Source organism: Molothrus ater, chromosome 5 (genome assembly GCF_012460135.2).
Source record: "Molothrus ater isolate BHLD 08-10-18 breed brown headed cowbird chromosome 5, BPBGC_Mater_1.1, whole genome shotgun sequence".
Taxonomy (NCBI): domain Eukaryota; kingdom Metazoa; phylum Chordata; class Aves; order Passeriformes; family Icteridae; genus Molothrus; species Molothrus ater.
Window position 1 is genome coordinate 42808739 of NC_050482.2, and position 24856 is coordinate 42833594.

At 39.5% G+C, this 24856-nt stretch overlaps 1 long non-coding RNA gene across 2 annotated transcripts in view; it reads left to right on the forward strand.

Annotated features, from left to right (window-relative positions):
* LOC118698451 (uncharacterized) overlaps positions 1-24856 on the forward strand; it is a 142230-nt gene that overhangs the window by 21691 nt on the left and 95683 nt on the right. The window contains exon 1 of one of the 2 annotated variants that reach the window (XR_004981882.2): positions 22551-22658. The exons of the other annotated variant lie outside the window; for it this stretch is intronic. This is a non-coding gene — a long non-coding RNA (uncharacterized LOC118698451). Of the gene's footprint in view, positions 1-22550; positions 22659-24856 lie in introns of those variants that run through there. 2 annotated transcript variants of the gene reach the window in all.

A 24856-nucleotide genomic window follows, 5' to 3' on the forward strand; every position in this document is an offset into this window, starting at 1 on the left:
TAAAAAAGGAAAAGCAATCAATTTTAATGAGTGACTCTGTATTTACTGTTACAGCTGAGAGCAGAGTTTGGCTCATTGTGTGTAGATATATCTATGAATAACCTCCTTAACCTGTTGGAAAGCTAATGACGGAAAATGTTCCCAATAAAAGTATATATATTACAGCTGTGTAAATATATTAAAAAACCCTAAACTGTCAGCAGACTTGCTGGCAGATGTATGAATGCTTTAGCAAGATCTCTGTACTCCACATAGCTTCATTTTTATCCTCTACATACACACACACACAGGCACACACGTGTATAGACTTAGTAACGTTTAGAGTACAAAACTCTTTGATCAATTAAGTCTCCAAGCAAACAGGATCTGTGGCAGAATATGTTGTACTGCTTATGAAACACATTTTATAAGCTTTACCTGGATGCCAGCTGTAAAATGCAGCAGGAAATCTCTATAACAATCCCAAGACCTAAGAAAGGGAGGGTCTTTTTTGCTCCCTTCATAACTTTCAGGGGAGAACAAGAGACAGCTTCAGATGGCACTGAAGTCTCCCTATAGATGTCCCAGCAAGACCAGAGGGTTTCCTTGTTTTCTAGCTCCATAAGTTGCTTTTATCATGGGCTGGTGGCAAATTTTTAAGTGCCAGGTAAGAAACATGGAGTAGGTGTCTTTAAGTCCCTCTGCCCCTTGGTATTACTTCTGGAGAGGTGTGAATGACAAATTCAGGGCTAAATCCTGACTCAAACTTGTATGTCCACTATTTCAGTGGAAAAAAAGGGGGAGGATTTGACACATACTTCTGGTATTTTTAAAAGCTAATAAAGTGGTTAAATGTCTATAACCGAGCAGCTATAGTGAATAGTTAGTTTTTTGGCAAGACTGTTAAGACATATTTACAGCATGCAATTGGAAAATAAGCTTGTTATATGTTATAAATAAACCATTCCCAGTGACAGATTAAGAAAATATTGGATATGTACAAAATGACAGCATTAAACAATGAAAGTATTTCCTGAGGAGCTGAGCCTTAGCAAAAGCCACAGACAAAATATTTTTAGTGGCATTCCAACACTCTGTGTTTCAGAGCCATTTATAACAGAGCTCATTATGAGATATTCCTTTCTGCTACAGGCCACAGCTGGATATACCAAAAAATTAAAGAAATATTTACCTAAGAGAAAGAGTCACAGTACCTGGCTTTATTTCATACAGCTAATTTCTCCTCTTCAATCCACCATGTGGGTTCAAGAGAAGAATTTGCCCTTATGTCTCCAAATCCTTAAGTACCTGCCTCTCCTGAGAACTGCTATAAATCCAGTCATTCCCATATGCATGAGCAAAAAAATCACAGAAAAAGACTTCTGCAGGAGCCTGTCAGGGTAGGAGGATACCTGTACCTGTGGGCTGTAATTGCCTGCTCCCTTACATCCTCCTACAAGAAGGCAGCTCTGAACCCTCTTACAGCACATGCAAAATGGATCCTGACTTCAGCTATTGTGCTGGGCATGAAAACTAGCTTTCAAGTGAGTCATGCTGCTAAAAGCTCAGGTATACTTTCTTGTCTCTATAGAACTCAACCAGCTAAACTTAACCACTAAACAAATTATAGCCCTTAAGGACTCAGATGGGGTGGTGAGGTGGAAGGTGAAAGGAAAAGAGCACAAGTGTGAAAATGCACTGCCTCTGAGCAGCAGTAGCTTGAATACCTTGAGGGCATTAGGAGGAAAATGCTCAGAGAAGGCACTTTGTGGGTTTTGTGAAAGGTAAAAGCATCATTACCTGCGAAGGTGGCCTGCAGGTACGGGGAAGTTGTGCTATTGTGCAGTGGCACCAAAAAGGGAATTCTGTCCGCTTTGCACTGGGCATGCATCCACCTTAATAACATTTGTGCTGTTCTGCCTTCTGCCTTGTCTTTTGGCTGGTGACTCACACCAGAACTCCCTCCAAGCATTTTGCTTTTAGGAGCTGCTTTTTAGCAGTGTTTTCCCCCTACGAAGATTTGTCTGTTCTTCTGGGGTTTTCACCATATTCCTCCCAGCCAGGGCAGATGGCACAGTCTGTTACTGACCTGGAAAAGCTGCTCTAGGGAGAAGAAATAAATTAGGAGAAGGCAGAGACATATCATCACTTTGCTCAGGGGACATCTCAATGGAGATCTAGATTCAGTTTTCCTTCCTTTCCTCTCCTTTCCTGTGTGAATGGTGTTGACAGAATGTGTATCTGTGTGTGTAAACCTGCCATGCTTCTGCAGCTGCCTGGCTGGTGATCCTCTCCCAGGGAGCACATGCAGGTAGAGCTGCCAGTTGGCTTACCTAACTGTGCTTACTGTATAAATATGGATTTACTCTTCACATGTTGGCCTTTTTTTTTGGAGAATATTAGTTTTTGGGTCTCTGGGTGACTGCAAACTAGGTCATATCAAGTGCCAACTTGTCTTCTCTCCCTTTGTATGCACCTCTGTAAGCTGAGTCTAAGCACAGCCAACCACCAGTTGTATATACAGATGTGTGTAATCCATGCCACTGTATGACAACAAGAAGTTAGAGAAGAGGAGGATTGCTTGGATCAGTCATCAGATCTCCCTCTGATGACTGGGGATGAAACACAGTTTGAAACATCAAGGTAGAGATCTGTAATAAATTGTCAAGGTATTCCTTGTTTTGGTTTTTCTTTTCTTGTGGGATCTCAGCACATCGCTCCTGATGTCCAGAGATGCCAGGAGAACCCTTGGGGGTCTTGGAAATCCTGGAATGTTGCCAAGAGTGTTTGGTGGCTTGATTTTGATCCATCCACAGAAGTAACAAGAGTTTGAGGACATGAGAATCACTTTAGAGTGAAGGGTGTAAAAGGGACACATTTAGAGAGTGAAATATAGACTTTAAGGTTTTTAGTACAGGGAGGTTATGGAGACAAGATGGAGGGATCAGGGCGTGTCTCGTCCTTCTTCTTTCTTCTTCTTGTCTTCCATCTTCTGTGGTGATGTTGGCACTTGGGGATTGGTTTATGGTGAAGGTGCACTTGCTAACATGGGTGAAAAGTATTGGAAAATAAAGGTAAGTATTATGTACGTAGATATTAGTATAAAAAGACATGACCTGCCCCGTGGGTGGTCAGAGTGCCCGTGGCTGCCTTGCAGATCAGACCTCTGTTGGGCAGACAGAAAATTTTGTAGATAAGAAACAATAAACAATCTGAAGATCGAAAAGCTGAAGAGTCCAGACTCGTCCTTTGAAACGCGTGCCACCCAAGAACCACACTACCCGTGCTGGGGCAGAGACAGACAGCCGAACCCGACATTTTCTTTTTTTTATTTTTTTTGTTATTGTTATTGTGTTTGTTTATTTGTTTTGTTTGCTTTTTGCATTTGTGTATGTGTGTGTGTTTTGGACAGCTGTCTACTTCAAGTATTTTTTTAAGACCTTATACTTTTTTCATCAAAGACCATGGAGGTACATTGAGGAGATTCAATGTCAGATGAATCTCATTTCTTCATAAAGAAATGAGATTCATCTGACATTAAGAATATAATGTATATTCTTAATACATTCTGTATTAAGAATGTATATTCTGATATAAAGAAAAATAAATGTATATTTATTTATGTATTTATTTATATACATGTTTATGTATATAAACATGTATATTCTGATATAAAGAAAAATAAATCTCAGTTTCTTCATAAATAAATAAAACAAACACAACTGTTCTAATAAGGGTGATCTAGCTTTTTCTGATGGTAAATTTTAGATCCCAACCTGGAACTGAAAAGGGTGAGTCTTTGACTCTAAAAAGATGTGAGAATATTCATACTTCCAGCCCCTCCTCCAAACAGCCAGAACCACACTGATGGCAGATACTCTGAACTCAAAAAGATTTCACAGGCCTGTCCTAACCAGTGATTCTCCTGATGTTTTGAATGAGATATAAGCTACATGATTGAAAATTAGTTTGAGAGTCTAAATTCATTTATACCAACGGAAGCATAGTATATCTGAGATAAGATTTTTTGGCATTTCTACCTGCCTGATTTTGCTTCACTGTCTGGATTGATGCTATGAAAACTACAGAGAAAGCAAAACTATTGCAATGGTTAGAATTTCCTTATGGGGTCATTCCAATAACCTGAAAACTTAAATAGGAAATCAGATTATATATTAATTATGTATTATTTCTCAGTAGGATTGCTAATGTACTGTAGCCAGATATATTTGCTAATTGTTGAATGCTTTTTCCATGAATCATATCACATTTTGATGTTAATTGCATAATAATTGAGGTATATTTTAGATTAGATAGGAGCAGCCAAATTCTATTTGTGCACAGTGTAAAACCAGAATGGTTTCTCTAGGATTTATTCCCCTCATACAAAATATCACCTCCACTGAATAAAATGGAAGAGTGTCTCAACTTAAATAGGGTTAAATGGATCCCCCACTGGGTGTTATAGGGGAGGGTACCAGCAGAAGACAAATGGCTGAATCCATAAAGCATGTAGAAGAAAAATGAAACTCAATAGAAAGATTACTCTGTTAAGCAATAATTAAGATATTACATGTTCTCATGAATCTGTATTTACTGTGTGTGGCTAAGAAAAAATATTTTTACTGTGAAGGTGGTGCAACAACAGCTGGAAGAGATTGTCCAGAGGAGTTGAGGAGTCTTTGTACATATAGATATTCAGAACTCTATTGGTCACAGTCCTGAGCCAATTGCTTTAGTTGTGGGTTTGAACTAGATGATCTCCAAGAAATCTCTGTCAACCTCAACCATTTTGTATTTCTGTGAATTTGTAATTTCAGGGTCCAAAGGCAATTTTAAGGAATGATAAAATACACTTATTTTTAAAAACTTTTTGCTTCAAAGGCTTCAGCTTGCTCTGGGAGCAAATAAAAGCTTTTGCCTTACAAATTTTTTGCATGGAAAATTGTTATAACTGTGAAGTGAAACAATAACAAAAACAAAGCAAAACCGTTGAAGGTAAATAATAATAAATAATAATAATAAATTTGGGTACACCTTCTCTCTTCCTGGATTTCACAGCCAGAGTAAATGGCACAGCAGCAGAAGAAGTGAATGCTGGAGGAAGGGGCTACATTCAGAAAGCACTAATTCTTGTTAGCTGAAAGCATAATCAATAACCATATAGCAGAATGGAGAGTCACCAGTATTGTTCTGCACTTTGTAAATCTGCTGTTGCAAAAAAAGATGTGGTGGATCTGGATCTCATATTCAGGACAACTAGCTACAGGGCAATTATAGTCAAATTCCTTCAATTTTCCTTGTAATTAGAGTTATTATATATCCAACACACCTACGTCCCAAGCTGTGATCATGCTAGTAAAAGTTACTTGTTACCATGAAAATCTTATTAAGCTGCATCATCATTGGTATTAATCTTTCCCTGTTAAAAATGTTGTTATTTCCAATAAATGAAGTCCCATGTACTGTGCTTTTTGTATTGCAAAATCCATCTGTACTTTCCCTCAAGGCAAAAGGTCTGAAGCAGCTGTTAATGTGGAGAAGTCTAACAGTATAAATAATTTGAATTTCTCTTCAGTTTGATTCTATGCAACAGCTGCTTTAATCTACTTCACAGCACATTATGTTTGTAAAACAATGCAAATTGGGCTCTGTTTCAGTGGCTGACCTGTTTGTGTGGCAAGTGTTAATTCAACAGTGGTGCAGTTTTACTGTCAGTTATAAAGAACAACTGATTAGTTTCCTGGGAATTCTCTGTCTGGATGTTTTACAACTTGTGTAGTATAGTAATAGATTGACTTCAGTTGGAGCAGAAGATGTTTTTTTCCCATGGAAACATACATATCTGACCAAATTTTTAGCTGCTGTATTTCTTGTACAATCCAGTTAATGGACAGATTGATATGTGTTGTGTATGATCTTTCCTTGTGCACTGATTTTTACCGGGCAGGCCTGAATGGAATATCCTGAAAATACTTACTGCACAGTAATCTAAGTCAGAGTAGCTGCTTTTACAGAAACATGCTTTTCACTTACTCTGAAGAGATTGAAAAACAAGTTTTTTTTTCTGTCTGCTTTAATATTAAGTTTGAGATAGATGTGAGCAAAACCATTTGAGAATAGTTTTGCAAATTCTGATTGACTTTTCTCATCTTATGTTCATACATCTTTGCTGTTCAAGGAATTTAAGGTGCTTGCTTTGAGAGGAGTAGAGAATTTCCACTTTTAAAGTGAATATACTCATATATGTAACTACCATGCAGGTTGTTAAAACAAAAAACTGTCAAATGATGTGCTGTTACTGTAGTTGGTGCTATTATATGCATCAAAACTTCTTAACTTTATTTATAATGTTTTTAGACAGCTAAAAGCAGTGCAGGGCCAATACATGGTCAGGAGACCATGTAGGTCTTGCAGGTACAAGCCCTGGTAGGTCTTGCTGAACTAGTTAAATCAGCACATCTTTCAAGAAGCTATAGCTCCCAATTAAAGAGCTGGCAGAACAGAGCCTTTTACTGCACCTCAGCTGTTCAATTTTACAGCCCTGTACATAAGCTTAACTGAGCAATAGAAGTTGTTTTGCAGTAAGACACCAGATTATGAGTTGGAGCAGCTGAGGTGCAGCAGGTTTTGCTGTATCTGGAACGGGAGCAAGAATTTCTGGCAAAGGGTCAGCAACAAACAGCTGGGATGGGGGAGAAGAGGCAGTAAGGTCTTAGCCACCACAGCTGTTTGCTTAGTGAATATGAGTCAGAGCCTTGAGAGAAGCACATACTCAAAGGCAGTTGAATAGTTCATGAACCACCTGTAGCCTGAAATACATTTACAGGGAGTATTTGTTGGACAGCTGTAAACGATGAGTAAAAGTGCTCATGTCTGCTCTTGGATCGCTTGCACAGAGCAGCAGAAGGCTGTATCTGTAGTATAAAATTTCCCTTATTAAGTTCAAGGTCTTGTACCTGGACTTTGAGGGTAAAATATTTTGAATGGAAGTTGATTTTGTAAGGTGTGTCCTTGTAACCAGTATGCTTTTAGCACTTTGCAAAATCCATTCAATGTTCTTCCAAAAATGGCACCTACTGCTCACAGTACTGACATAGTTTATTGGGAAATACCACAAAAGAATTCAGAGGATATTGAAGGAAAGAAAAGCTATGACATCAGCCAAAAAAGACCATTTTGACTCAATGTCAAAATATTCACTCTGTTTTTACCTTTTTTCTTTTGACAATTCCTGAATCTTGCCTGGGAGAGGCACCCACAGCTATTTATTTATTTATTGTCATTCATATCTATGAAATATGTCACCACTGCCCAAGCATCTGGTTGGATTTACATTCAAAAAAACCCTAATAAATAATTCACAATGTATTACCAACTATTCTAGAGAAAAGAAAATCACAAAGCTAATTAATATCCACAAGCACAAAAGCCCTCTAAAAACTTCAGGTGTAATTAATTTCCCCACTAAGTCTCTTAAGATAAGAAGTATGTGGATTTTCTTATGAAGAAACACAAAAATGCTTTGCTCTGTGGCCCTGAGGTCTAGCAGGACTAGCAGTCCAGCTGGAAGCAAGTTCTAGAACTGAGCATTTTTCCTGGCAAATATTTTCCTGTCCATTACTGGAACTGGAACTGACAACAGAAGCATTCCAGGTGAACTCAATGGCTTAAGAGATAAAGCAAAGAAAAAAACATGCCCCAGACCACTTAGGGCTTTGTAACTTATGCCAACATGTTCAGTGTTATTGCTTCACAAACAAAACTTTATAGACTGCTTTCATAAAAAATGCACTCAGAACTAAGAGTAAAATGGTCATGGAGTTCATTTATGACACAATAAAAGTAAATTAGTCATGGAGCTGTAGTATCAGGTAAAATCAAATCAGATTTGCTTATTCAAACACTTTTCAACCTGGAAAATAAAAGACAATAATTTATAAAAAGTTTTATGTCTTAACAATAAAATCTTTAAGCAGTCAGATACATTATCTTGCATTTAATGTAGGGGCAAACAAGCTAAAAGCTAAAAGGTTTAGAAAACTGCAGAACTCAATGACTTATACAGTAAGAGTCTAGCAGGTGAGTAAAATCAGAGATCTGCTGACGGAGGCTGGGATGATTGGGACCTTGTGACACATGGCCGCATGGTAAAGCTCAAGAAGCTGACACCGGTCAGAGATTTGCAGGGTTGCTTCATGGATTGCATTCCACAAGTGCAGCATTTCTCTATGTAGTTCAAATCCATAGGGTACAATACTATTGCAGCAGCTGCTTTGCTCCTTTGGTCTCATTAGGAAGGGAAATCTTTCTTTGTCCTGTAGGGATACTTTTCCACGATTGTCTAATGGGAAACAATGGCATTGTTTGATGGGGGCTTTACCATTAACTAAAGATAGTGGAAACTCTTGCCCTTAGTTTTACATTAGTAATTGTGTTGGAGAAACATTTTCCAAAATGTCTAATCGAGAGTTTAGAGAACATTGCTGAATCTTGGGAAGAATTGTGCAGAAACACTGAGTATATAGAGAGGACATAATGGCAGGTGAAAAGGAAAAACAGACTGCTTCTACTCGATCCTGAGAACATTCAAAATGCTTAACTATTCAAAACTCCCATAAAATTCTAATTCACAGTAGAACATTTGCTTGCTGTGTATCTCATTGAATAAAATCTCAGAACTCCTGATGTCCAGTGGCCTGTAAATTCTAAAATACAGAAAAATCTGAGAATTCCCCCTTCCCGGTGACACAAAAATAATTATTCCCTCTATCTGACAATAGACAAATCCTACTATTTGTCTTCTCCCATGTCTGGTGACTAAAATAATTTGCCATGGATACAGTCCACACGGTTCAGATGGGCCAAGCTATGGAGGACCTGCTGAGAGGGATTCTGCTCTACTTGCTTCCCAGCTCTGTCATTCATGGTTAAGTTTCTATTCAAGCAGCAACTGTCTTTTGGATAAAATCAAAGAGCTTTGAGTTACCTATGCACTTATATTGAGTGTAGGAACATTGCTTTAAAATGACAGAACTTAGAGCATATTCAGAGCAGTCTTTGTGTTCAAGCTTGTGCCTTCACAAAGCTGACATGAGGTTGTTTATTGCATGTTTCCTAGAATTAGACCTTATTGTTCTGAGATCGCCCTTCAAAGGCAGATTTTTTACCACATATTTTCTGTCAACTCTCACCTGAGTTTTCCTGATAATCAGGCTGATACTATAAACTCATTGTCTTCAGCATACATATTTCTGTTTTATTTGCCTCTTTTTTTTACAACCAAGCAAACACTCTTACACAAACAGCAATAGAAGTCAATTCAAGATATGGTCCCTAGCAGTGTGAGCAACATAAGTGTCTTTTTTTCCCTTTTTCCTGAAGGATGTTTCAAGTTGGGACCAGTGCCACCTGAAGTGTCTGTCACCTTGCAACCACCATCTGTCCTGCTTGCAAATTCATCAGGAACAAACCACAGATAAACAAGAGAGGAACCTCTCCATGAGGTCCTTCCTGCTGCATTGTTTCATCAATGTTTAAAGGTAGAGAGGGACCTGCTGTGGGGTCCAGTGGATGGCACCACAAAGCCTGCAGCCCTCACAGGTCCAGATTGGCTCCCAGGGGGGCACTGACTACCAGCCCCTCATGGAAGAGGGCCTCAGACACCAGGAGCCCTCTTGTGCTTCCCAGCAAGCTCCTAAAGCAGCCATACTGCCAGAGAATTCACAGGGAAAACTCCCCAGGGTTATGAATACAGACACAATCTTTAGTCCAGCAGTCTCTGTACTGGTGAATAAGAGATGATGTGCTGACTTGAAGCAGTATTTACTCCTGTTATCTCTTGCTTTTATATTTTTCTGCACAAATTGTAACTCTACCGACAGTATATTAAGAGTTTTTGTAGAATATTTCTGCTACCACAGATACGATCACCAAATCTTTGTTGTGCAACTCCTTTCTAATCCTCCACAAAATCTCTTGCTCTTTGTACTTCAGAATGTGGCACAGACATCCACTGATATCAATGACCTTTCAAATCCCATCCCAGAGTTTTCCCAAAGGACAGATAAATCAGTCTACTAACACTGTGGCAGTCAGAAATGTAAGCTTTACATCAGTAAATGACATGCACTGTGTTTCTTCCAGTGGGCTCCTTGTATAGGGCACTGAAGGCTTGCTCCAGTGTGTTATGCATAATCATGACTAAGACCAAACAGAATATTCTGCTATTTGAGTGTCAAGACATCTATCTTTTTAGAATGGCATAGGCAAGTTGAAATGTGATTAAGATCTTTGCTCTTTGTCAAGATATTTCCAAAGCTCTAGCAAAAAAAGCTTGTAAAAATTGAGGTGAATACTTTTTATTCAGTCTCCTGGGATAAAAATAGATCTTGCATAGATCTGTGCTGCTCTTGAATTTTCTGAATTCAGTCATTTTTTTGTGAAAGACAAGGGTGATCTTAACTAACTTCGCCCTAGATAAAGTTAAGTGTAAAGCAAAAGAATGAGCAGATGGCTCCCTGATAAAAGAATGGAGGCAAGTCTAGTTGGCAATTTACCTTCTTCTAAACCAGATGTTTAAGTCATCCTGGCATAGCACCACCCCTGAAAGTGCCTCTCTCTAATGTGTAGCAAAGGTTTCCAGAACATTAGGGCCTCCTGCTATGTGGCAGGTTAAATCAGCCCCAGCTCTAAGAAATGCAATCCCTATTTTATACACTTAGGACATCCCAAGTGTTGTTTCTAATATTGTAGCTCTGTTTTACTGGATCAGATTTAATAGAGTTGCAATTTAGTGCAAAGATATTAATCATCAGAGAATACTGACAACAGGCTGTGAGCAGCTGGCAAGAATGACCAGTCTTTTTCCTTGCATCATTTTGTAAGGTTAACAAGAAATTGACAGAGGCAGGAGGCGAGGAATGAACTTGGTTAAAGCCAATGCTACTGAAGGTGCCATCATGGCTATAGTTGTGTGGACGAAAAACAAAACCCTGAGTTCACAAATATTAACAAAACTACCTACAAGCCTTTCCAAGGCACATGTATAGATTTAGGTTTACATTTATATATCTTATAATTTTCTGCTTCTAACAATTTTTCTGCAAGCATCATGGTCCACGAATTAATCTATCCATATAAATATAGAGGAATAAGTTACTGTGAACTCAGTGTATTGAATGAATCAAGTACTTCACAGAGGAAGCAGACCCCATTTAAATTAATTTACTAGTGAGTTAACAAAACATTATAACAGGGGATTTATTGTAATGTAAAATGTGATAATAGGTAAGGATCTGATTCTGAAAAATGCTGAATGACAAAAAGGCTGTTTGGGAAAGATAGGCTCCATGGGAAACATGAAATGCTGGGCAAAAGCTGCACTTACAGGAGTGTCTGTCATGGCACTGCCCATGGAACCAAATAAATACAACAGCTGCACTCACTTCCATTACCTCTGATTTTCCTTCGGTTTCTGAGACTAAACTGAATGATGAAAATTTGTGCAAATATAACATTTTCCTTCCTTCAAATGCTTTCTGATATATCTGCTGGTGCTTATCATCACAGTAATTTGTCGATAAAGAAAAAAGACATGTAGAGTTTCAGTCCTTGGTGCAATATTTCTTTAATGTGGTTCTTGCTATAGAAAGTTCAATTATATGTTAACTACTGTGAGCTGCTGAAGTGATAACAGAAAAATATTGCTGAAAAGCTTTCCAACTTGGAGACCAAGTTTATGACATTACTCTTTTGTGACAAGTCTGGTTCAAAGCTTGTAAACAACCAACACATTAGTAAAATTAGGTAACAAGATAGGTAGAATAAAAACCCTGTCTTGAATGGTTCCCACTCGCTTGTGTCATGTCTGCAAGATTTTTTTTTTTCCTGCTGTTGATTGGTGTCTGCTTTAGTTACAGATCTGACAGGACATGCTGTAGATACCTAAGCAGAAGCATGTTACTGCAGACCAGTGCTGTGCAATCCTGAATACTGTTGAGGCAATAGTTTCCAAAAAAATAGTCCTGGTGTGCCTCAGCAATGGCTGTGGCACAGCTGCTTCTGTGCTACACAACTTCAGTTGTTGGGATGAAGAATGTACTTTTTGACCAGAGGCCTTATATTTTGGAGACTTGTTCCTTGAAGCACAAAATGAAATTTCCTCACTTCCAAAGTGCTGAAGGCTACATGTCAGGTGGCAACTACAGTAAAGGAGAGACTTAGGAAGTTTGGAGTTCACCTCCTCTTTTCTCAGATCAGAAATCTGATATAGGCATGATGAATGAATTTGCCTTTGGCCCTCTATTGACAAACAAGGATGTAAATGGCCACTTTCCTCAGCTCACGTGTGTATGTGTAACTTTAGATGTTATGGCTTCTGTTCATTGAGGCTTACTCATGATAGTAATTTATTTTGGTTAGTCACAGATTTTAAAATATTTCCAATGAGGATGACAGCTGCTAATGTGACTGTAAACCCACAGAGGGTCAGGATGACTGTGTCTGATCTGGACTAGATACTTACTCAATCTTCCAGTTTCTTCAATGTGTTTCATAAGATCAGACTTCACATAGCACCTTCTTTCTCTTGGTCCAGAGCCATGCCTATAAAAAATGATATCTAACTGGTACAGTAAAAGTTCCCTTTACTAGTGAGCTGAACATTTGCTTTGTTCCTCTTATTATAAAGAGAGATTGCTGGTAAGCCTAAAATAAGATCCATATTTTTGTTTGTGAATGTATATGATGAGCTTGTCATACCACTCCTCTGTTCTGCCTGTCCATTCAGTTCTTCTAAGTAGAGACACTGACACAAATGTCATAAGAAGAGTCGTGCTGTCAAGTCTCACATACTTCATTACCCTGCCTGCACACAGAGGTGAAGCAGAGTAGAGTGGCAGAGTGCTGTGACCTGCACATATCTGCACAAAGGTCGTCCTATTCCTCTAGGTTTGCTGTGGCCATGATACCATTGGGAAAACTGAATTTTAGCAGTACTGCACATTGTCACTGGGCAGATTCTTGGTTCTATAGGGCAGCAGAAAAAATAACATCATCAAATGGATGTATGGTTAAAAATTGGACCTGTCATTCTTAATAATATCAGTCTTAACTTGAACCCAGTCCTTCTTCCAAGCACACAGAGCTATGAATGACATGAAGGATTCACATTTAGCTGGTGGCTGGCAAGCACAGTGGACAGAGGCAGAGTGCAGCTATTGTTTTGTAGTCATGTAACTTTATTACAGAGCTGCTTAATGTTATGCAAAGAACCCAGAGGGGAAAAAAAATCACAATCGGTGGTAAAATCAAGTCTGCTGGGAAACTCTAATTATATCTCTTGCACATAATCTTAAAGCCTGTATAAAAGTCAGCTTCTGTGATCTTGTACCTCTTGCCAGCACAAAATGTTAAGAACTTTATCTCTCTTCCTTTCTCCATTTCATAGTGCTCCATAGGAAGGTGGAGGGTATTCTTTATAGAAAGACAGGATATCACAAATTTTTCTGTGCTGGCTATGATTGTAGAAATTGGACCAATAAAGGGCAGAGTTCAGCCTTGTATGTACATGAGGTTACATATTAAAGAAAGTAGAAATCTGTGAATTCCTCAATCTCTGGCACATTTTCTAAAGCACTCCAAGAAGATCTCTTAAAAAATTTCCAGTACATTCCTAACACTCTAAAGGCATTCTGAGACATAACATGGAAAAAACCAAAGGTTTAAATTTCAGCTGTCAGGCCTGCTGTGGAGTATGGATGCAGATTTCAACTTATTAATTGAGGATGTGCATGAAGGGACAGAGTATACCTTCATCTAGTGTTCTGGAGGAGCTACTGATAGACCATACAGCTTTATTGCCATTCAAAGGGGCTTTGAAAGGCTGGAGAGTTAAGGAGAAAGGAACCCCATGGAATTCAACAAAGGCAGATGCAGGGTCCTGCACCTGGAGAGGAATAACCCCAAGTACCAGCACAGGCTGGGGGCTGACCTTCTGGAAAGCAGCCTCTGAAAAAGGACCTGGGGGTCCTGGAGGACAGCAGCAGGTCTATCAGCCAGCAGCGTGTCCTTGTGGTCAAGAAGGCCAGTGAGATCCTGGGGTGCATCAGGAAGAGCATTGCCAGCAGGTCAAGGCAGGTGATCCTGCACATCTCTTTAGCCCTAGTGAGGCACATCTGGAGTCCTGTATCCAGTTCTGAGCTCCTCAGGCAAGAAAGACTAGGAATTCTTGGACAGAATTCAACAGATGTCTGCAAAGATATTTAGGGGACAGCAGCATCTGTCTTATGAGGATAGGCAGAGGGAGCTGGGCCTGTTTAACCTGGAATAAGAGGACTGAGAAAGGATAGTATCAATGCATAAGAAAATCTTAAAGAGAGGGAGTTAAGAGGATGGGGCCAGACTCTTTACAGTGGTGTAATAGGACAAGGGTCAATGAGCCTAAATTGACCTAAATACAGGAAGTTCCATCTGACTTTGAGGAAAAACTCCTTTGCCTTGAAGATGAAAAACACAAGAACAGTCTGCCCAAGAACACAAGAAGAGAGGTGATATCTCTTCTGGAGATATTTAAAGCTGCCTGGATCCTGTGCAACCTGCTCCAGGCTCCAGGTGAACCTATCACAATGTGTGTGGGGATTAGACTAGATGAACTTTAGACATCCCTTCCATTCTCTGATTAAGATGTTATGTAATTAAAGATAAAATAGTAGAGTAAGTAAAGTAAGATATCATGTATGACCTATAGATCAGGTAGGTATTAGGAAATTGTTAAATCATGATTTAAAAAAAAATTGTTTTTCTGTTTTTGTTAAAGACCTGTTAACCCACACACACACTCCATGCCCCACCAGCTGAAAGATCAAAAGAAAGTGGTTGGGATGACAGCAAGGCAAGACAGAGGTTTTTTTCTTTGCTTGTTTTCAGCACTGGACAGCAGAGTGAATGCTTAAAGCTAGATGCTGGTCCAGGCCTTAAAATAAGGTTATCCTTTCCTTAAACAAAAAATGATTTGCAATTACTGTAAGAGTAGTTTTCTAATAGCCTGTTGACAACATCAATAGACAAAGCCAACTTTGTATCAATAGCATAAGCGTAGTGTGTACGTCGAATGTTGTGGGTGTAAAATCCTGTCTTGTGTATCCTCCCTTGTGATGACAGAAAGAATGTGAAGGGCCCACATCAGGGTGGTGACTGAAAAGGCCAAAGACTTGGTGTAATGCTGATGTTTTGATCAAGGTTAAAGAGCAAATCACAACTTAACTCCAAAGAAAAAATTCAGAAACAATTCCATGTTTGAGACTCTAACTGATTCACTGGAGAAGGAAAAGCGGAGACAGACAGAACAATGCACAAAATCTCAAAATAGGTGAATCTAAAAGCCCAAAATACTTGTAGAATTAAAAAAAAAATAAATCAAAGCAATCTTCTGCAAAATGCTAAAAACCCAATAGATTTTAGATGTACTGTGATGTGTTCACAGGGGTCTTATGTTGAGGGAAGAGACTAGGATCTGACTCCATGTTACAGAAGGCTTGATTTATTATTTTATGATATATATATATATTACATTAAAACTATATTAAATAATAGAAGAAAAGGATCTCATCAGAAGGCTAGCTAAGCTGAGAATAGAAAGGAAAGGAATGATAACAAAGGCAGCTGTCTCAGACTCTCTGTCCGAGTCAGCTGGGCTGTGATTGGCCATTAATAATAAACATCCAAGGTGGGCAATCAAAGATCCACTTGTTTCATTCCACAGCAGCAGATAACCATTGTTTACATTTTGTTCCTGAGGCCTCTCACCTTCTCAGGAGGAAAAATCCTAAGGAAAGGGTTTTTCATAAAAAGATGTCTGCAACAGATGCACCTCCTCAATTAGGTGACAACCAGCATATTTTGGTGCCACTTATGCCAAAATCTACACTGCACTGGTGATTCCAGCTCACAGTAGCGTCTACCTGGCAGTAATAGAAGACGGACAGATGCTTTGCTTGAGAAGTACAGTTGTATGGAAATCTCTGGATCATTTGAAATATTGGTGTGTTACCCAGAAATTATGCTGTTCTCAGTTAGATACTCCTCTCCATTTCTTAGGGTTGGGGAGAAAATGTACTTCACTTTGAAGTAAGAGCAAACTTTGCTGTACCCCACCAAGAAACCAAATCTGTACTCTTTATGAGAAGGACTCCCTGTTGGGCACTTAAACAGCTCAAATTCAACCATCATTTACAGGTCTCTGAGGCAGTTTTCTTCCATCAGATGAAGACAAACAAAAGTCTTGCAGTCATTCATCCTCATTCCAAGTGATGTGACTGCTAACAATTTGGAAGAAATATTAAAAGAAATGGTCTCCTACCCACCCCACTGATACTAAAGATTGAGTGGAAGATGATACTGAAGCAGTGGAGTGTATACTAAGAACTGCCTGGAGTATGAGACATCACCTGTATACCATCATTCTACTACTCCAATGGAAGAAGACATCTACTGATCTATTAAACATAGGCAAAACCATGTAGAGTAAGTTTCTAGCTAGCTTCACAAAGTTATCCTGGGGGTCTAGTTGGGATTCCTTTGTCTGTAAGGATCTCTTGACAGGGAAATGCAAGATGAAGACAAAATTCCTGAAGCCATGACTAGCACCCACTTTGGATAAAACCTTCTGTCTCTCTCTAGAGTGAGAGACAGACAGTGATCTTAATGAGAGAAGAAGCCTCAGTGTTACTACATTTACTTGTTTGGGTGCTAGTTAATGCCTTTCTTTCTCTATTAAAATTGTCTTTCAAAATCTTCCACAAGCTTTATACTGGCAAATGGAAAGACAAGGCCTTGATGCTAGTCACAGGGTCACAACACATTTTGTGACAAACTCTCCAGCAATGCTCTTCACTTACAATGAGGAATAGTTTCCTCAATGATAAGTTATCTAGAATCAGGACTAATTTAGACAAAATTAAAACTAGACTGATGTTTTATTCAGAGATTTCTAGTCTGTTCTCTCCTTCCTTCAATCTCCAGGAAGGTAAGATAAGGTACAAGTACAGAAGAACACATTTCCTTCCTGCTGAACTCTGACTCCTACAGGCAGTGTGCAGGTGAAAGAATTCACCTCTCTTCTCATCCCTACTTTTCAGTTCAGCGAAGGGACACTGAGCATAACAGAATCCTTTTCCCCACTCATCTTAGATACAAAATGCTAGCAACCTTGATATGGGTGTATTAGTTCAATAGTGACTACAGAAGATGGTACTCCAGCCCTCTAAGAGACAAATGCTTTCTCAAAGGGCCCTGCATGTTCCCCTCTGTCGTTAACTAAGGGTTAAAAGTGTTTCCAAACGATGATTCATTGAATCATAGAATGGTTTGTGTTGGAAGGGACTTTTAAAGACCATCTAGTTCCAACCCCTCACCATGGGCAGGGACACCTTTCACTAGACCAGATTTCTCAAAGCCCCATCCAATCTGGCTTTGAAAATTCCTAGGGATGGGACGGGACATCCATAACTTCTCTCAGCAATTCTTTCTCAGGTTAGCACCACCCTCACAGTAAAGAATTTCTTCCTTATATCTAATGTAAATCTGCAAATCTGCACTCTTTCTTTTTAAAGCCATTTCACCTTGTCCCATCACTACATGGCACTGTACAAAGTCCTTCTCCAGACCTCTTGTAGGTGTCCTAATGGAATGGGCTATAAGCCCTGATCCCTGGAGTCTTGATCCCTCCATACCAAACAAGTCCAACTCTCTCAACCTGTCTTCAAAAGAAAGGTGCTCCAGCCCTTTGCTTATCTTTGTTGTCCTCCTTTGGACTTGGTTGCAACTCAGTCCATGCCCTTGCACCTAGAACTGGATGCAGCACTCCAGGCAGGGTCTCACCAGAGCAGAGAGGCACAATAATCTCCTTTGACCTGCTGGCCATGCTGCTTTGGATGCAGTCCAAGACATGGTTGGTTTTCTGGGTTGCTGGTGCACATTACCAGCTTGTGTTGTGCTTTTCGTCAACCAACACACCCAAGCTTTTTTCTTCAGGGTTGCTCTCAATCCATGATCAAAAATTAAGTGTGTAGAATAGAGATGGAATGAACCCTCTAGAGGAACAATGTTCTCTGCACTGTCTGTTCAAATAACATGGATGATGACAGTCTCAGACTAGAGGCTTCAATTTTGCAAGCCTGCAGTTAGGTGAGGTGAACCCTTTCTAAACTTAAAATTCCAACCACACAGTATCCAGAGTAGCACTTTAAATGATAAATATGGCTGAGTTAAACCTGTATGCCTATTGAAACACAATGGAAGAGGTCCATAAAGAAATTTTGGAATTAGCAATCTACCCAGTGCAAGCTGAAAAAAATCATCATCCAGTGATGAGGTATTTACAGGCTGGTTTGTTTTCTTTTTTTTCTCTGTCATGTAAATGAGTCATTTACATGACTAGTCCAAAAACTATAATCCTGTTTGTCCCCTTCAAACATGATCTCTTTAATCCTTTAAATTTCTTTTTAGGAGGAACATTAGTGCTTTCTGATTTTTAATGCAAGTGCTGCTTTGACTAATGATTTAATTGTTTAAAGAATGTAAGGACTGCCTCTAAGCTAGGCCTTATTTAATGAACAGCAGGAACAAAGCTGCTGCAATATATGTTAGAGAATAAGCTTCATCGGGATGAGATCACCAATTCTCCTGTCCACCTCAGCAGTCTAACCATTGTTTTCTGTGAAATAAGTCCTGCCATCTATACTCAGAATTTAATCAGGAGAAAAGACACAGTAACAGCACTAGGAGTGTCTTCTGGCAGAGCCTTTCATAACCTGAAGCTGTTTTGCTTTCCTGGCAGTATCGTGCTCCATTTTGCTTGACATGATGATAAAGCTCTGCAAAAGGCAGCGCTGTCGATCCTGAGGAAAGCCGACCCACATCCCTGCCTGCCCACTCTCAGGAGTGTGACGAGAAGGCTTCACTCATTGCCTTTGCCTCTCTTTTAAGAAGGATAGCAGCACAAGAGAGTTTTTTGGAATTAAATGTTATGCATTATCTCTGTGCTTTTAAGTCATATCTTCTAAAATGCCCTGCCCATTTCTTTTCAGGTGACATTGGCCTCTTCTTCCACAAAACCTCACCCTGTTTTATCTCCCTTCCCTACCCATATTTCTTCTTCTCTGCATCAATCTCTTGCCACAGTGACAGTCTTCTCATTTCCGTTAATTGAACTTTGATGGTGTTTAAATAAAGAAAATATCACTGTGTTGGTGTACTGCTGTGCACTGCTTTGGATAAAAATACACTTTTTTTCTTTCTGCTATTCAATGTTTCTTTTATTTTAGTGCTCAGTGCTGTCATCTCTCTACTTGCTTCCTCCAACATGCATCTCAGCAGAAAGCAGGAAAGGCAGTCAGCTTTTAGCTCAGGATGACCACTCAAATACATAGAAAGAATGAAAGTTTAGTTTCATAATATGGGAGCTATTTTGTTCTTTTTCTCAGAATCAGAAGTACTGAGAATTGAGAATTACAGAGCAGGTGCCATTCTTCTCCCTGACTTGCTGCAAGCCGCAGTTTGTTGGGCTTTTAAGTGGCTCTGTGATTCCACATGAGTAGTTCCTGATAAAGGAAGTGATTCAGTGTCCAAAAGTCCTATTATCAAGAATGTACAACCTGTTAAGTGCCTGCTACTAGATGAAGATAGTGAATTTGTGAAAAAAACTCAAAGAAAATAATCCTGCCTATGTTGTAATTAAAAGCACAGGAGATAATGTGAGTGGCATGCATTGCTTGGGCTGTCATCTGTAAAACAAACACTATCTTCTGGTTTATTGCATGATTTATTTCATTTTTATCTGCTTAAAAAAATACTCATTAGGGACGAGCTGCAGGAGAATGACTTTTGGACAGCTATGGGGCAAAATGAGCACACAATGAAGGGTGACCTTTCAAAGGGGGATTATCTATAAATAGCAATGGTTATCCCTCACAGCCTTCTGACATAAGCCTGCTGGGAGTATGAAAAAGGAGACCCTTTCCACCAGTTCCTCCAACATGATTTTAGATTGGCACATGACATGTTTTGGCCATGAATAGCTGAGGAGAATTTGCAAAGGGATCAAGCAAAAAGCCTTAGCAGCTGTCTGGCTGTCGATATTCCCCTGGGTTTAAAAATTAGCTCAGAGCTTCCTTCTCTTTGCCCATGAACAATGGCACACACTTTACTAGAAAAGTATATTAAAATTTTATGTTTAAAATATGTCATTTTGGGAGCTCATTTATTAAAAAAAATTAACTATATCAGTTTTTAAAATTAGCCAAGCAGTGTCAGCAGAGTTTCTTCAAACACCAAAGGGCTTTAGGATCAGATTGCAGTTCTTAACTACTGTTTTAACTTCTGCTTTGCACCGTGGATCCATGAATCCTTTATTTGGAATGAGGAAGAATTGTTATTCCTGGCCATTTACTATTTTGAAAGAGAAAGAGGTGAGTGAATTTATCAGGAAAAAATAATGGACTATTCTCTTTGTAATGCATGTCCTTTGTTTATTTGCCATGTGATATTGTCATAAAATAGCATTTCAGAGATTTTAAAGTTTTCATATGAAGGATAATCTGCAAAGGGAGAGTGCATAGAAGATCATAGTTTTAAATAGTCAGATATGATCAGTGCCTGAACACTTGTGTATTTGTTGCATGCTTGTGTTTTAAGGCACATCCTGTGTGCAGCAGCCCTTCTGCCCACAAAAGGCAGAACTGCACTGCTTTCCTAACTCCTGTGGCCTCATGTATTTAGGATAGTTATTCTGATAGAAACAAAGCCCAAGCTGCTTGATTACTGTTAGATGCATATTGAATGATTACTGTGTTTATCATCACTACTATAATGATGAGTATTAATGACCAGGATCTATACAAAAGATTGAGCCCATGCACTACTGTTGGTAAACATAGTAAGAGACAGTCTTTGTTTGAAGGCATTTACAGCCTAAATAGACATGCAGCAAGAGGTGTTATTATCTCCTCTTCACAGATGGTGACCAAGATAAACTGACGTGATGTGCCAAGGGATACAGGCAAATTTGAGGGGGCAGGGAGGGGGTGAGCCAGGGCTGAAGCTGGGTTACCAGCTTGCCCTGACTGTGACCACTCTCCCTCCTTGCACCCACTGCAAACTGAATATGGACTTCCCTCTGCTTGCAGACGGGCAGTGCATGACAAGCAGCTTCCTCCCCAGCTCCTCCACACACAGTTTGGCCCTCATAGTTGACTTCTGCCAAGTGGTGCAAGGTTCCTGTATACCCAGGAAGTATTTGTAAATGGTTGGCTTCACAAAGAGATTTTTTCCATTCTGTCTTGCAGATGTTGTTTTAATGCACACTTGACAGTTGATTCTCTGCTTTAACATCATGATCTGGAAGCTGTTCACTTTGGATGTTTACAGCTGTTCTTGGGTTTAACAGCAGTGCTTCATTCAAACCTTTCCACAGTCCAGGATTCCTCCCTGAATTTATCACGAGGAAATGTTGCCTTTAAAAAAATTAGGATTCTTACAGATGGGTTAGTGAAAGGCATTATATAATACAGTGCTGGCACTAGAAACAGACTCTGTGACCCAGAAGATAACTTCCAGTCCTGTGTTACTGTTGCCTATGATACAATGACTTATTTTCAGTGCAACACCACTGAGCATTGCAAGTTCTCATTTGACATGAAATCCCCTGAATGGTGACAGGGAGCAGATCACTCTCTTGTCATTGCTATCATGTATTTATACTCAGATGCAGCTCCAGTTTAGGGTGGGTGTTCTCTTTTGACCTCTCCTACAAGGACAGGTATAGAAAATGATTCCTGTCCTGACTGCTAGGACAACAGGAAATGTTAGCAGATACTAAGTGACAATTTACATCTCCTGGTTGTCCTTCCAGCATAAAATTGAGGGTGTGTTTATCATGCAGTTATGTTGCTGCTCCACTCTAACTGGCAGGTTAGTTTTCAAATGTGTCTTATAATGTGAATCTTGTTTCCATGTTGGAGTGCTTCCACATTACTGCATGAAATTTGAATGTGTTGAAATAATGGGAATGTAGCGGCGGTGGTGGCTGGGAGGCAGGGATTATGTGAAAGCTTTCAGGATGCTCCTAGCAGTGTGCTGCATTAGCCAAGGGATTTTTATGGGCACAGAGGCACAAAGTAACCCCTCTAATCCCTTTCTCACTGGCTTACAGACTCTGAAGAAGCTTAATAATTACAGAGGAATGCAGTCGAAGTGTTTTTAAGGACATATGTGCAGAGGCTTATTTTAGTCATTTCCTAACAGCAAATGCACTGGCGGATTCTCAAGGAGAAATCTGGGCACAAATTTTCCCTTCTCTCAACCCCCCAACAAAAAGATGATTTACGCTTATATCAAAAAGAGGCTTAACCAGTGTGGAGCTGAAAGAATATTTCCCAGCCTGTAGGATTATGCTTTTCCACAGCCACACCACTTACCCTCTCCTTCTGGTGAAATACAAAGCGTATCCCTATTCTGCTGAGCCTCCCAGATGGGGCTTTTTTTTTTTTTTTCAATTAAAAGGCCAACAGAAAGCCTGCACGTTCCCTCTAAAATATTATCCTATCCTTCTGGACTATTTCACCTTCTCTGAAGTCACTGGTTCAGCTGATGGTGACTCCGCTGCTTATGTATCGTTACCCGTAAGTATGTCCCTAACTGCGTACTAAATATATGCATAAGAAGGAGGTGTCCAGGAACTGTTTCTGTGCTGAGCTTTTAGTTTCACAGCTATGTCATTTCTGGAGGAATCTGTGACGGAAAGAGAAAGATATGGTGGATACTCTCTCACTCCTGAGAGTTTTTGTGATTTTTTTTTTCCTCTGAGAATCTTTCCTAATTCAAAAATTATGGCATGGATTACCCCTCAGTCTCCTTCAAAATATAATCTCCTAGGAAATCTGGGCACAAAAAGCCAACAGTATCTTGAAAAGTTTTTTGAACATTAATAGTAGAAGAAGATAGGAAATGTATACTTGTTTTATGGTGCATGCTAATGCAGTGCTAGGTATCCCACTGTTGCTTGGAATATAAACTGCAATAAAAATGAGACAAGTTATATCTTATTACTGCATTACTAACTAAAATGGCCTGTTTTCTCAGCTTTATAGCAAAGATGAAAGTTAGTCCATGTACCTGCCATTTCTGTACTTGCCATAAGACAATCCCAAGGCCTGTAAATTCATATAAAAATATATGAGATAAGAATTAGCCTCATCTGTCTTGAATTCTTCTTCTAAAATTGCATTATTCTGCCTGCATCTTAACTAAAGTCTTGATCCTTTTCTGCTAGGAATGCTAGGAACAGATTGCTCCTGTTAGGATTGCAAATTAACTGCAGTTTGAACCCTTAGCATTTGCTATGCTTGATCCAGTTTACTGGATGTGAAATTTTGAGATGAAACAATGTAAACTAGTCCATGATCTGCTTTTCCTGTTTGGGTATTAAGAACCTGTGGCACTTTCTGCAGAGAGGGTGTTTGATGAAGTGACATAAACTTGATTTTTCTTTCCTGTGACCTCAAACTTTTTTCCCCTGAGGGAAACTAACTCTTATTTTACATTCTGCTTTCCCACCAAGGGCAAGGCTGCCTGGTTCAAGTGGTCCAATCAGTTTAGATTTGAGCTGACTCAGCAAATCTCTGCTTTCAGGGTTGGACTCTAGATACCAAGGCAAAGCAATGAGCACATGTTTTCCAGCACATTCACAGACCCTTGCTGACTCCTCATGAACGTGGGCACCACTGACCCACTGGCACCCTCTCATGTTGCATTCTCTTGCTTTGCACAAGATATGCCAGGGACCTTGACAGCAGCACAAGAGAGCTTCACCCTGCAAATGGGAAGGTCTCCTTCTCTATGTGGTGGTTGCACATCCATCCTTCAAGCAGAGCTCTAAGGCTGTCTGAGTATAGACACACTCACAGCATCTTCAAAAATGTTTTGTGGATGGCACACAGTGACCTCACAGTATTTGAGATGGTCAGGTTTGTGCCAGTTCAATTAGCACACTCCAGCTCATGATAATACAGTGTCCTACAGACTCTTAGAATGTGCCATCTAAAAATTACTGACTGAACAATATTTCTCTTATAACTAGTTATGTAGCCTTCTATGGAATGACTTTGTATGAGCACAAGGGGAATAATCCAGCCTTTTACATTTTTAATTGCAGTGACCGGTTTAAAAACACAGAAAAAAAAAAGTGGGGGATTTGGATCTTAGATGCCATTACCCCAAGGTGCTGGATGTAATCTGGTTTTATGCTCTTTGAATGTTTCTAGGAAAAGCTGCTTCCCGAGTAGAAGAAACATGAAGATCAGGAAAGTGACTAACAGCATGGGAGCCTTAATGATGCCTATCAAGTGCAATGCCTGAGAACACCAGGGCTTGTGGCAGGGATAACAAAATGGGCTGTTTAGCACAATAACTGCCAGCTATTGCTTTTCAGGCAAACGACTGGGACTTTGGGATGATTAGTCTATAACCAGAGGAGAGCAAAAACACTAGACAGGATGAGAAAGGGATTGTAAAAAACAGGAAATAAAACCCTCAGACAAACTTCCTATAGACATGAATTTTACCCCCAAACCAGTCAATTATCAAATTTCCTCCTCATGTATGCCAATAGAGTCAGCACATTTGTACTGAGTTAAATATATTCTTTTACATAAATGTAATTGTTTGATCATGAGTTAGCTCCCTTTGGGAGTAAAAAACTCTTTTGCTGCTTGAATATACCTTCAGCCCTACTCTGTACACCTTCATGCTGTCCCATTGACTTTATTGGTAGAAGGGATTAGAGGTGTTATTTCACAATGAAATGTAAGTATTTGCAGCA